Raw genomic sequence first — 13,626 nt, 5'->3', positions numbered from 1 at the left:
GCCTGAGAATAAAAGAGAGTATAGGCATACTTTGTCTCTTGGTTTCGATACAGCTCAACTCAGTATCTATTTTCACCTGACCATGTGACTGGAGGCCATGTTTCAGAGCTTTTGTGTATTTAAAATACTATTAAATGATGAACCTCTGACGTCTTCAATGTTCTTGCTCCTCACCTGAGACAGGAGTTTGTTCTTTTCACATGTTTTGTAACTGTTGAATGAACATCCAGGCTCACGGTGGTCTTGACTTCCTGGTGCTAGGCCAAGCCTTTCTTGAATTCATCTTCGTCATTAAGTTGTTTTCCAACTGTGCCACACTGAAAAGGCCTTTCTATTCAATGGTCCAGACTCTGCTAAAGTGCGTTGTGGAACATCTATAGTCTATATATTCCTATGCACATACGTTGGCACATCGCTGCAATCTATTCACTATGTAGACAGCCTTAAGAATACTTTTCCCTACTTGCGGTTACTGCATCTGTACAATTGTAAAATGACTGCATTTTCTTCATCGTTTCTGTAGCATGAGTATCTTCATCTCAAGCCTGAAATGTTGTTCATCTTTATCACTTCGTCTTCAGATCTCATATATTGTTTACATTCTTCAGCCTCTTGTCTCTGTTCTGGATGTGTCAGTTCTGCTTTACATCACATCACCATTCTCAGCTCTCGCTCATTTTCATACTTCCTCTGGAATTTCATTCAAATTGCCATGGAATTGTCATGAGTGTATATATGGTTTCCTTAATGGGTACCTTACTTCTATGATTCTTTGCGGTATAGACATTCTTACAGGTACTGCATATGTTGCACACTGCGGTTCCCAGCATATAGGCAGCATGGGGACAGAGCTTTGAGTGGAGGTACTTGGCTCCACCTCTACACTCACCACTCTGGAAGATTCATCGACCACTCTCTCATCACTCTTCACATCAAGAGATGCTTGTCTGAAGAAATGCTTCTTTGGGACCCATATCTTTATGACTCCTTTCAGGCATCCTGCTGACTTCACATGTTCATCTTTATTCCAGGACATAAGCATGCATTGTCCATTTGGACTGCAGTAGATTAACTTCCCCACATACTTCTTGTGGTTCTTTGGGTACAGGAACTTCGGTCCCTCAGGTGCATGGATGCTGGTCTTCACATAGTCTCTGATCTCTTCATCTGCCAGTTCCTTAGATTTCAGTCCTGATTCGACATCAATCATGATCTTCATTCCTACAGCTTTCTTTGCAGTCTTCTTGCATTGTGAGATTATTATTCTGATCACACAAAATCCAAGCAAAACCAACACTATCAGGGCTCCAAGGAACTTGAACATATCCGCCATCCATTGTGGAACCAATGAGAAGATTGATCCAAACCAACTGTCATCAGCAATGTCTTCTACTTCATCTATCACCTGGATGTATCATTTCGTAAGCAGCGTTATAGCCTCTGTCAAGGTGCCATTCTCGTCATCATGAGAAGGTATGAATGTGCAACATGATTCCCTGAGTTTGGCACAAACACCTCCATCCATAGCTATGATCATGTCCAGGACATATCTATTCTGAAGAGTTATCAGTCATGTGGCTCTCAGCTCTTCCTTGATAGCATTGAATCCTGCTTTGGTAGTGTTTATCATCTGTAACAATTCCCACCTGTTTATCTGTAACCACTTTGGATTTGCTGCTGTCTGGATCCTGGGCATGAAGATTATCGTGAATAAAGATGAAGTCTGACTGAACAATCTGTGTTCATATGGAATTGAATCATAAGCTTCTATTGACCTGGCTAAGAAATAGTTCTCTCTCTTCATTCGATTCAGTAACCCGGCAGATCTCTTCTTCCTCAGGTGAGCATCTGCTTTTAGAAATTCGCCAATGTTCAAGTCACTTTTAGGAATCACCAATGCTGGAACATGGACGATCACTATAGACCACTGTCCTCCCCAATCTCTGGGCAGCTTCATGTAAGCTCTAGATCCACATGCCCAGTAGTGATCCATTATCACTGCTGTTCCAATGTTCATTCCTGGTACATCAAAGGCTCAACCGCAATTTTGATTCTCGCCAACTTTTCTTGTGCCATTGTCCAGAGGCACTATCTGTAAAGGGCCTCGTTTATCTTCAACCCATGTCAGTAGTTTTGCCAGTCTTGGCCATGTAGGTTTGCATCAGTTTTCCACAATGTCAATGGTTGGTTTACGGTAACCAATTAATACCCACTCTCTGCAGATAACCACACCTTCCTCCCAACCATCTGGAGAAAGTACTGATCGCCAGATCTGCATCTGGCCTCTTTCCTTCCATCTTCGAATTTCTTCTGCAGTTTTTCCTGGGCTCTCAAGTCTTCTGTTTACTTCCCATCTGGTTCCAGCTCCTTTCACTCCAGGCTGTTCATATCTTATCACATGATTTCTGATGTGTGCTCTTGCACTTGTCTTTGTGTCTAGGACATAATCTTCTTTGTCTGCAGCTGACCATTCTGATGCCCTTACCAAAAATGCTGTTTGGCCCATGAACTGACCTATTGCTCAGCAGAAGGCTATATTAAATAGGCAATGTGCTGTCTGAACATCTATTTCAACAGCTATGAATATCTTAGACTTTCCTATACTATAAGGCAGGAGTGCACTCACATAGCATTCCTCATCTGAGGTTTTCTTTCCCACCTCTTTCATGTGCTGATACCACATGTTATTCCCCAAATAAGCTGTGCTATCTAGTTAATCATTCAATTCATGATCATCCTCCCTTGTTATGTTATGTCATGTTAAGAAATCCTTTACAATGTGCAGCCACCCAAGGGTATCATGGTGCTAGAGAGACAAAGTGAAACAAGCAAAGCCAAGCCACACAGGACTAGAATAGATAGGTTTTAACGGACTTTCTAAAAGAAAGGTGATTAGTTAGGTCTTTTATGGACACAGGGAGCTTGTTCCATAATTGGGCTGCAGAAATGGAAAAGGCACGTCCCCCAATCCGAGCACAGCGGAATGACGGAACGCATAACAAATTAGAAGAAGCAGAACGCCAGCAGCGTTTAGGATAATAGCGCGTGAACTTAGTGCGGATATATTCTGCACCCAGGCCATGCAATGCCCGATAGACAATGCATAACGCTTTGAACCTCACCCGCTGGGCCACTGGGAGCCAGTTTAGGGGGGCGCAGGACAGGAGAAATGCAAGCTCTATACGGCCTACCTGTGGCAACCCGCGCAGCAAGAATTTGAAGGTGTTGTAGCCGCAGGATCACCACTTTGGGTTGGGGCAAATAAAGAGAGTTGCAATAGTCAAGCTGACTAAGAATCATGGCGGCCACAACCGGAGGACACAGAGCAGCAGAAATCATCAGGGGTGCAGAGGTTTGAGCTGAAAATGACACGCTTGGCACACCAAGGTAAATTGGGCCTCCCTAGATAGGGACGCCAAGAGCACCACACCTAGGTTTTTCACCTTCACCACCAGAGCAGGAAGAGGACCATGGGAAGAGGGCCAAAAGGAGGCCACCCAGAGTGAAGGGTCAGGGGGAGAGCCTACCACCAAGACCTTGATCTTGTCTCCGTTCAATTTAAGCCAATTGTGGTTCATCCACTCCCCCATGGCAGCCAGGCACCTCCAAAGGCACGATGACACCTCAGCCTGATCAAGATCTAAATGGATCAGAATGTGGGTGTCGTCAGCATAAGAGTAGCACCTGACGCTGAAGGAGCGGATGAGACACACAAGAGCCGAGATGTATATGTTAAAAAGAATCGGAAACAAGAAGGAACCCTGCGGCACCCGTAAGTCAAATTACAGGGGGCAGATGATCGAAAAGGGGGCATAGAGAGAGTCTGTGTATAGTCTGCCAGGAATGAAGAGAACCAGGCTAATACCTTCCCAGATATGCCTATCTGCGCAAGACGGGACAACAGGATGAGGTGGCTTGCACTTCTCTTAGGTCTCTTTCTTGCCTCATGAGCTCTTATGATAATCTCATAAAGTATATCAGCATAGTTCCTTCTCACCGGAGGAATCATAGGGACACTTGTCAGTGAAATTGAGTCTTAACATGAGCTACTGGTGTACGAACAATCACATAGGGCCTTGGCTGTCATATAATAGCTATATCTGTACTTCCTTCTGCATAGGAAGATATATAGGAACTACTGAACTCTTTGTACCAACATAATAAACAGTGTGTATCGTAAGAAACAGAAGAATAATGATAAATATAATACATGTATATATTATATACCAATATATCCAGCTCCAGTAACAGTGGCTTCTTGCACGTCGCTGTGATCTCTCGTTGTTTGCCACATTATTATTATTGCTATCAATATTTCCCATCTTGCCTGTGATTACTTTTAAGAAAGGAAAAAATTACTTTAATCAGGCACGTTTGTCACATGCTCAGGTAGAAGACGAATCTGCTTGAGTGTTAGTTTGTCGTTCAACAAGATAAGGATGCTCTTGAAGCAGAAAATAAAAGATCATTCCAAGTAGGTTGTGGACCTCTTCATCAGATCAGACCATCTGTACTTTCCGCAGAACTGGCTCAATGATGGCTGCGACCACCCTCCTCACAATGGGACATTTTTTAGGATCTTGCAGAAACAGGTGAATGTCACAAGTTCTCCCAACCAGCACAGGATATGCACGAAGAATTAAAAGGAAAATAGCAAAAATTATCCGATAAGTGTTGCCATCAGACACCACCATGGTTTCCTCCAAAGAGAAACTCAGTAAGAAAGGAATCGGGAAACTGCTCCCCCTTCCAGTCGTCAAAAAGTAACTTCGGATTTGGCATTTTTCTTCTGCAGGATCTCAATGCCTCACAGTCCAATGTTAGCAAACTCTTGTGGCTCAAGAACAATAGCTTTTTCGATCCCTGCGTAACAGCTACAAAGAGTGTCTCAGATGAACCACAGTCCAATGTACTCTTTATCTGTCTACTGGACAGTCTGTGCGTCCTTCTTCATCATCATCAATCTAGTCTACATGTGCTGAACTTCTTCTCTGTGGCTGGCTTCCGAATGGGGTGGGGGTGTGGTGGCCTCTCAAGCATGGATTTTTACGTCCCCCAGGTGTATCCATGCGCGTCTCCCTAGTACCTTTACTGCCGATGGGCTAACATCCTCCACTATGAAATGGCCGTGAAATCGGGGCTCGTGCCACTTTCGTGTGAAATTTCTAATTAGAATGTTATCATTTGGAAATAGTCTTGGGACCTGTAGTTCCTCGGGTCGGGTTGCTGTATGGTCTTCATCTATGTTCTGAGACCGACACACCTGCCGTTTGACTTGATCTGAAATGACAGAGATACTTGTGGTCATAAATGATAAATAAGCATGTAGCTCATTTCCTAACAATTCTGCTGTTGTCTGGGCATCACTTCGAGTCCTCGATGGAGGCGTGAGAGGCATTCTCATTCGCCTCCCTGTAACTACTTCATGGGGTGTGAGGTGATGGTCAGAGCCTGGTTGATTCCTCAATGCATATAATGCAGGGGACAGGCAATGCAGCCATACCTTTTTCAATGTTAGCTTTAGTTTGGCTATCCTCTTTTTGAGCAGACCGTTGAGTCTCTCACAGATTCTGTTCACTTACGGGTGATAAGCAGGAGAAAACGTATGCTTAATGCTCAATAATAAACGTATTTGCTCAAAAACCTCATTCACAAAATGTGGGCCAGTATCTGATCTCAACACCTCACATATTCCCCATCTAGGAAATACTTCTTGGACTAAAAGCTATGCAGTGCAAGTGGCATCAAGTTGTGTGCATGGACCGGCCTCAATCCACCTAGAGAAGTGGCACACCACCACTATCATATACTTATATCCATTACAGACTTGCAGCATATCAATATAGTCGATATGTAAATGCTGAAAAGGACCATTTGGTCGAGGATTAACTCCTTTGACTGTTCGCAGCATTTGCCCAGCAGTAAACATTTGACATACGATGCAATTTACTACATACAAAGCAACATGCTCTAACAGGTTCGGTACAAACCAATACTCTGCAATGGCTGCTGTGAGGCTCTCCCTAGTGATATGTGCAGGGTAGGGTAGCTGTTGCAACGGCACCCTTAATAAGGCTATAGGCATCACCGGTTTACCAGTGCTTTCCTGTCGCCACAGTGCCTTGGAAGGGGATGAAGAACACCCCCTCCATGTCCACAGATCTTTCTCATCCTGTGGGGCTCCACCTTGAACTTCCATCAATTGTGTTTTTGACAAATGGTTAAAGCTTTCATTCACAATCATCATCACCACCATTCTTTCTTTCACATCAGGCGTATCAAAGCTCATTATATCAGGTGAATATGCAACTCTTTTTACTTCTTTGTCTCCGGCTTGGTTTCTGCGTGAAATAAAGACTGCTCTCTTAGTGTGCACTGCGGACCTACCTACTGCAATGGCTACTGGGAGTTGTAGTGCTTTAATAAGTCTATCCAATAAGGCGGCATGCTGCACTAGAGTGCTGTCCGCTCTGAGGTAGCTCCTCCTTTTCCAACGTGCTAGCCCTGCGTGTACTGTTGACATCACGTAGGCAGAGTCACTGTACACTGTTACTTCCTGATTTGCGTGTTTCTCAAGCGCAACAATCAGTGCCACTAATTCTGCAGCTTTTGCTGAAAAGTGAGACGGTAGTTGTACACTTGTCATTACTTCCAATTCCCCATGAGTGTGTTTTACTACAGCGGCACCTGAATATCTTTGTCCATCAGTTTGCTCGATCTTTGAAGAACCATCAAAGAGACTCTCCCCTGCTGCTAGAGCATTTTCCTTCACCCTCGGGATCACATCATAAAATTCCTCATTATTCAGGCAGTCATGTTCCTGCTCGTCCTCTGCCAGTGGTTCAGCTACAAACATGGCAGGAGTCACCATTTTACATCTGACTATTTTAATCGCTGGATTCAATATAACTACCTCATAAGCAGAAGCTCTTTGAGATGTCAGTATGCCTTTAGGTTTTTCCAAAACAGCAAACAAAGCATGTTAGACAAATAGCGTAATGGAACACCCAATTACTATGCTGGCAGATTTCTTAATGGCGAACACAGTGGCTGCCAATAATTGTTCGCAAGGGAAGTGACCCCTCATTACTGGGTCCAAAATCCCACTGTAATATGCTAGAAGCGTGTACCCCAACATAGTTCTCTGCGAGGGCACCAATGTCATGACTGTTCCATTTGTGTGCGAAAATAAAAATAATTCCTTAGAATAATTGGGAATCCCTAAAACTGGAGCTGTGCAAATTGCATTTTTTAACTCATCAAACATTTCCTCCATCTCCTCAGTCCATACAATTCTTTCCTAATTCTGCTGTGTTTTTTTCACGGCTTCCAACAATGGTCTTGTGTAAGAACTATAATCAAAAGCCCATGCTCTGACATAATTGCACAGTCCTAAAAACTGTTGCACTGTTTGCTGTTTTCAAAATTGCCTCAGCCCTTTCAGGTGTACCTTTCTTTCCTTCACGCGAGATAACTGTTCTATATATAACAACTCTTCTTGACAATACTGCAATTTCTCTTTGTCCACTTTATATCCCTTCTCTGCTAGGATGATCATTAACTGAACTGAGTCACGTCTGCACTCTTCTTCTGATGTGCTGCAGACCAAAATATCATCTATGTATTGTAACACAACATTTGGCAAATCAACATTGCTTAAGTCAATTTGCAGGACTCTATTGAAAATCAATGGAGACTCACAATAGCCTTGGGGCAATCTTGTGCTTTTCAGCTCAGTCTGACAAAACGTAAATGGCATCATATCCAGACAATCTTTATGCAACAAGATTGAGAAAAACGCATTTTTTAAATCAATCACAGTGACATATTGCGCCTCAACAGGGATACTACATAAGATCATCGCCTGGTTAGGAACTAGAGGAAATTCAGCCTCTACAATCTGGTTAATTGGTTTCATATCTTGAATTAAACACCACACCCCCCTTAGATGTATTGATAGGGTACAGAGCAGTATTGCATGGTGACTCTGATGTCACTAAAATGCCCTGATCTATCATGGCAGTATCGTCTTAAAATTACCCTCGTCTGCTCTCTCGAGACATGGGATACTGCTCGAGGTAAAATTGCTCCTGGCTTCAGTTTGATCTTAACTTCTCCAAAACCTTTTAATAGGCCTATGTCATAGGGGCCCATAGTCCATAAAGAAACTGTCACTTTTGCCATATCTTCATCAGAAAAATGCAGGGCGCTGTTGCACTATCATCATTTTCTGTGGAACCTTGCGTCTTTCTGCCCTCACCCAATATGTAGCGCTCATCTCAAACACTACCTTGTAGTCTGACGGGTAGGTCATCTCTAAACATGCCCTCCTTAGTGACATCAGTCAATCTGTAACCCTCTCCAATAACAATCACTGTGCTCCATGATCTGCCGTCATCATCAAATCCTATGAGCATAGCCAATTCCCCTCACACTACAGCTGCTGCAACTCTAAGGGAAAAACCCATCCCCCCCTCTTCGTCCATGGGAATCTCTGGCCGGAAGAGAAATTCATCAGGTATTCTCTTACCCACTATAACAGGCAGCCATGTTAACAGAATGTGTACCCTGTAGTGAAATACTTCTGGTTCTAATGGTACTCCTCGTATGGTTATTTGGCCTGTAAATGCCATGATAAATTCCCCCCACGTTTAAATAATGTATTCCTGGCGTTGAACACACTATGCCCTCATCAGTGAAAGAGATCGTCATTTTTAGTTTCATCATTAAATCTCAGCCTGGTATATTAACTGGTGTCTGCTGTGAATACAACAATGGGACAGACATATCACATTCTCCTATAGAGACTGGCAATTTTTCAGTAAAAGGAACTCTACTTGTATCTCCTGAGAATCCTTGAGCATTCATGGCGTTACCCGATAATTAACATTTTCCCTCTCATATACATGAGCGAGTTGCACCAGTGTCTACTAAAAAAGAAAAGGATTTGCCTCCTATAGTGACATCAACCCTTGGTTCCTCTTGAGGATTGGGAGTCACAGATAGTACTGAACACATCAAGTCACCCAGCGAGCTGTCCTATTGTGGGTACAAGTTATTTTGGTGCCCGTGAAAGGATTCCCACCCTTGTAAGTGACACCCTCTATCCTAGAAGTCAATAATTGTCCTGTGTTTGCGCTATGCTTTATCTGCATGCGTGCGCGCTGTGACTGCCCTTGTGGTGGATTCAATGGTGCTTGCTGTGGCTGCAAAGCTTGTTGCATTCTCAGCACTTGTACTTGATACACTGTCTGATCTTGGGCAAACCCATCCCTACTTTGTGAACTATATGCAGACGAATAAGCGGTCGCCCCTCTTGAGAGCTGCCCATTCTGTACATATCCTTGGCTCCCACATGTTTGCTCTATGTGCCCTGTCATTCCACATGTACAACATAAAGGAGGGTGTCTTCTGATTTGTTCTCCTTGTATGCCTTGATTATCATTCTGCATAATCTGAAACCCACCTTGGTTACTCTGATCATTTCCTTGATTACTCTGAATGCCTCCTCTTCCACAGAGGTTTCCCCTACCTCTTGGTACAAATCCGTTCCCTCCTTGATCGAACTGCCATTGGTTGTTCACTTGCGGCATTCCTGCTGCTTGCTGGGAATCCTGGCCCTTCTCCACTAGTTAACATCGCCCCTTAATAGCATACTTGGATAGCTTCTTCTGTACTAGCTTAGCCTCCACGAACTTACTAACATTGTCTCTCTTTTGATTTTTCTCTTGCAACAATCAGCAATGATGTGCAATGGTCAGCTGTATTTCATACCCTCCAGCTTCTTGAGCTGTCTCTGTGTCTTGTCTGGTAGTCCCCGACATAATATATGATAGAATACAGTTATAGATTTTTCCCACAGTTCCCAGGTTTCCAAAGACCACTGCTCTTGAAAATTCTGAATGTAAACAAGCAGATCCTCCCCTTCCTGCATCTTTCATGCCATTATAGCGCTCATATCTGACGTATCAGGATATTATACTTGAATCGCTTTCCAGACTGCTGCTCGACAATTAAACGACGCTCCATTGTGCGCTATGTTCTGTGCAGTGACCCTTGTGTTCCTGCTCTTGACCAAATGTCATCAGCCCTCTCCCCAAGGATAGCTGCTAGAAGACCCTTGATGTCCCCTATGGCTAGCGTATTTCCTCCAGTCATTTTCTCTAATTCATGAATCCATTTTCCAGCACCCAACGTCAGACTCGGGACTTTACACCTTAAATTATCCTTATCCATCTGGGGCCATGGTATAGACTGGTCTGGCCCCTCCTTTTTCTAACAATGGGAACTTCGAAATCCCAAACAAAATCGCACTTGTCTCCCATTGTCTGCCTGTCCATAGCAGGGAAAATGGTTCTTCTTCTTCCTGGTAATGACCGTAGCCTACTCACATATGGTGGCGAGTCCCCCCTCTCACTAAGAGGTCACATTTTAGGTCGATCTGGCCACATCAGGGGCTCTGGCATCCTCGATTTAGGTAGGTCCAGATCCGACCATCTTACTTCCCCATCTGTCGGAGAACACCCCTCGGGACCCGATGCACTAGCACTCTTCCCCCACGGAGGGTTTCCCTTTCTTCGTCTGACATATCTTGTCCCCAACTAGTGTGACTTCCCTCTTTCTCGTCTCCTTTTAACGTTAGGTTGTCCAAAGACAAAGCTCTATGCTTGAGGCTGAACAGACCCCCCCTTTGCCTCGCGACTGAGGTCCTTCAAATCGATCATCTTTCCCTTTATTTCTCAATTTACTTTTTGTGCTCATCTCCTGATAAGCTTTCTAGATCGTGTCTCCAATAGCTCCTATTTCAAAATGATCTTCTAATTCTACTCTAGAGGGTCCTGGCATTGGTTCTTGTGTTGCGAAGAACTCCTCTATGTCCTCCCCTGCCACTACTGGAGTAGGTTCCATGAACTCTTTCTATACGCGATGAATGGTTGTGTCCTTTGCCTTCTCTTGTGTTCCATTTCCTTGTCAAACTCTCTTAATTTCTTTGCTTCCTCCCTAACCCTTTCTTCTTCCTGTCCTTTCACCTCTCTTCTCTCATTTGCTCTACGCACTTCGTCTCTTTGTTTTTGCATTCTTTTATCTCTCAATTTCTGTTCTCCCTCTTCTTCCCTTTTCTTTTCCAGCATGTCTTGTTCTTCGATTGCTTTTTGCCTATTGTCATACTTTCTTTGCTCCTCTGCTCTCTCCTGCTTTCTCAACTGTTCATCTCGATACAGTTGTTCCCGTCTTTGTCTACTCTTTCTTTTAGCTTCATCTTCTTTCAATCATTTCTCTCGTTCTCTGTCTTTTTTTTATCTTGCTCATCCTGATCTTCCCTTTGCCTTACTTCCTCAACGCTCTTGCCATCAAGTTTGCAATATCTGACCACCCATCCATTCGCTCTGTATAAGCACTACCTTGTCCGCTTTGTCTTTCTCTTCTTTCCATCTCTTCATTTCTCTTTCTATATCTAAAGACATACCTGGTTGGTCACTTCTCTCCTTGTCCTGTGGGACTTTGGGGGTCCCATCACTTTCTGAAGTCTTTTCAGGACTCTCTTCACTGCTACATGCAGGCTACTTCTGTGTCGGGTTGATATCCCCTGTCGGTGCCTTAAGCTCTCTTAAAGGATATAATCTGTCATCTTTCGTACTATCGCCATTTACTTCAGGAGCGGTAGGGGAAGAAGAAGTCTCTTCACCCCCTGCTTACACTAGTTAATCATCCAGTCTTCAGGAGGTGGGTCTTCCCTTTCCTCCTAGTACATCTTCCAAAGCTCTAAGCTAGCTAACCTCTTTTCTAGTTTCTTTCCGGTGTATGCTGCATGCAAGTATGTCATCATGTGTTGCAAAACTGCTTTGGACAGCGATCCTCCTTGTGGCCATGGCATGAACATTTTACCTGCCGTGCCCTTAATCCATTCTGCACTGTATTGCTTAAGCTTGGGTGCGTGTTTTGGCAGCTGTCTGTACAAGTGTATAAGCGGAGTACCATCCTCCATCATGACTAGTCACAATTGACTGTCAATACTTACCGCTATTTTACACAGATGAATACTTTTCAGAAAAATAATACAATAGGACCGTGCACCAATCGTCGCAGCTCCAAACCTCTATGTTTCACTGTACTTCAATCTACCTATTCAATGAACATCATCAGTCAACTAAATAAATAATCAGATTTCAGCCTTTTACCACAATCTATTACTTTTTCGTTTTTCAATATGTCATAATTTCTTTACCATATACAACATACAGACAGACAAACTGACAGACTGGCCGGCCCACATAAATCTGTCAACGCTCCTTATGACTACTCTTGCCCCAAATAATGACTCTGATCAGAGTCGCTAAGTTGTTCTCTTTAACGTTCCTTGATCGTTCGTAGCCTAGGTATGTCCACTTGGACTTTAGAACAACTTCTTCTTAAAGCGTCTCTTGACGAAGGATTCTGGGCTTATCCTATAGATCGCTCCCCGTCCATATACCTTGAACTATGATGTTTTCGTCCTTAAACTGAACATACCCCAATCAACCCTCTGTTACTCTTTCCCCATTATCCCTTTATCACTTTCCCCACTCAATGCTCATTCATCGTTTGCACCCTCTCTCAGTCTACTCATCATTCGGGTTTTCAGCTTCTGACCCTCGAGATCGCCTCCTCCTCAACCAGCCGCTTCAGCCTTCGGTCTGCTCAGCTACCTGTAGAAATCGGGAGGGGAATTCCATGAAAGAGGGACCCGTCCCACCTATCTCTTTAGTGACTTGCACCCTTAAAAGCCTACTTGGTCGATGGGTCTTTAACCATCCTCTGCTACCACGTGAACCTGTGTACCCAACACTAGGCCCTTTAAGACGGGGTAGCAATACTTTGAGATGGATGGGGATGCAGAATATACTCAAATATCAATAATCAGACTGACTCAGGAAATTGGCAAAGTATGTCTGTTTTATTTTCAATTATCTAAAACAGGGAGTATAACGAACATCCGCTCAATCTTCTTACTCAACAAGTTTCATAAAAAATACAGTTTACATAACAAAAACCTTGTCATCATTGACGTCAATCTATGTGGCAAACTACGAAAACCAACTTGGGAAAGTGATAGGCTTAAGGGAACATCTAGGTATACGTTCCATACTTGTCAGGGAAAGTGATTGGGTCTCTAAAATCAAGGTAGGGCAACTAAGCCCTGCTCTAGTGCAAGTCATTATGAACATCATTAAGTACACGACGTCCTATTGGTTACATAAACTATATGGCTCTCTATTATGTGGCCCTCTAAATTTGGTTGGCACTCTTGTACCCCTCTGTAATATTCCACACACGCTAGCAGCACGCAGGCTGGCACCCAGGTGCTGGTGAGCTGGTCATGAGCATAGCTTCCCACCTAATTAGCTGCCATCTATCATCACTCTTGCCGTCTGCTAGTCAATTAGCCTTTGAACATTGGCCTTGGAAATGTACTCTGGGCCTGAGAATAAAAGGGCGTATAGGCATACTTTGTCTCTTGGTTTCAATACAGCTCAACTCAGTATCTATTTTCATCCAACCATGTTACTGGAGACCATGTTTCAGAGCTTTTGTGTATTTAAATACTATTAAATGATGAACCTCTGACATCTTCAATGTTCTTGCTCC

This window comes from Ambystoma mexicanum, chromosome 4q (assembly GCF_040938575.1).
Source record: "Ambystoma mexicanum isolate Mex_15411 chromosome 4q, UKY_AmexF1_1, whole genome shotgun sequence".
Lineage (NCBI taxonomy): Eukaryota > Metazoa > Chordata > Amphibia > Caudata > Ambystomatidae > Ambystoma > Ambystoma mexicanum.
This window is presented reverse-complemented; position numbering follows the sequence as displayed.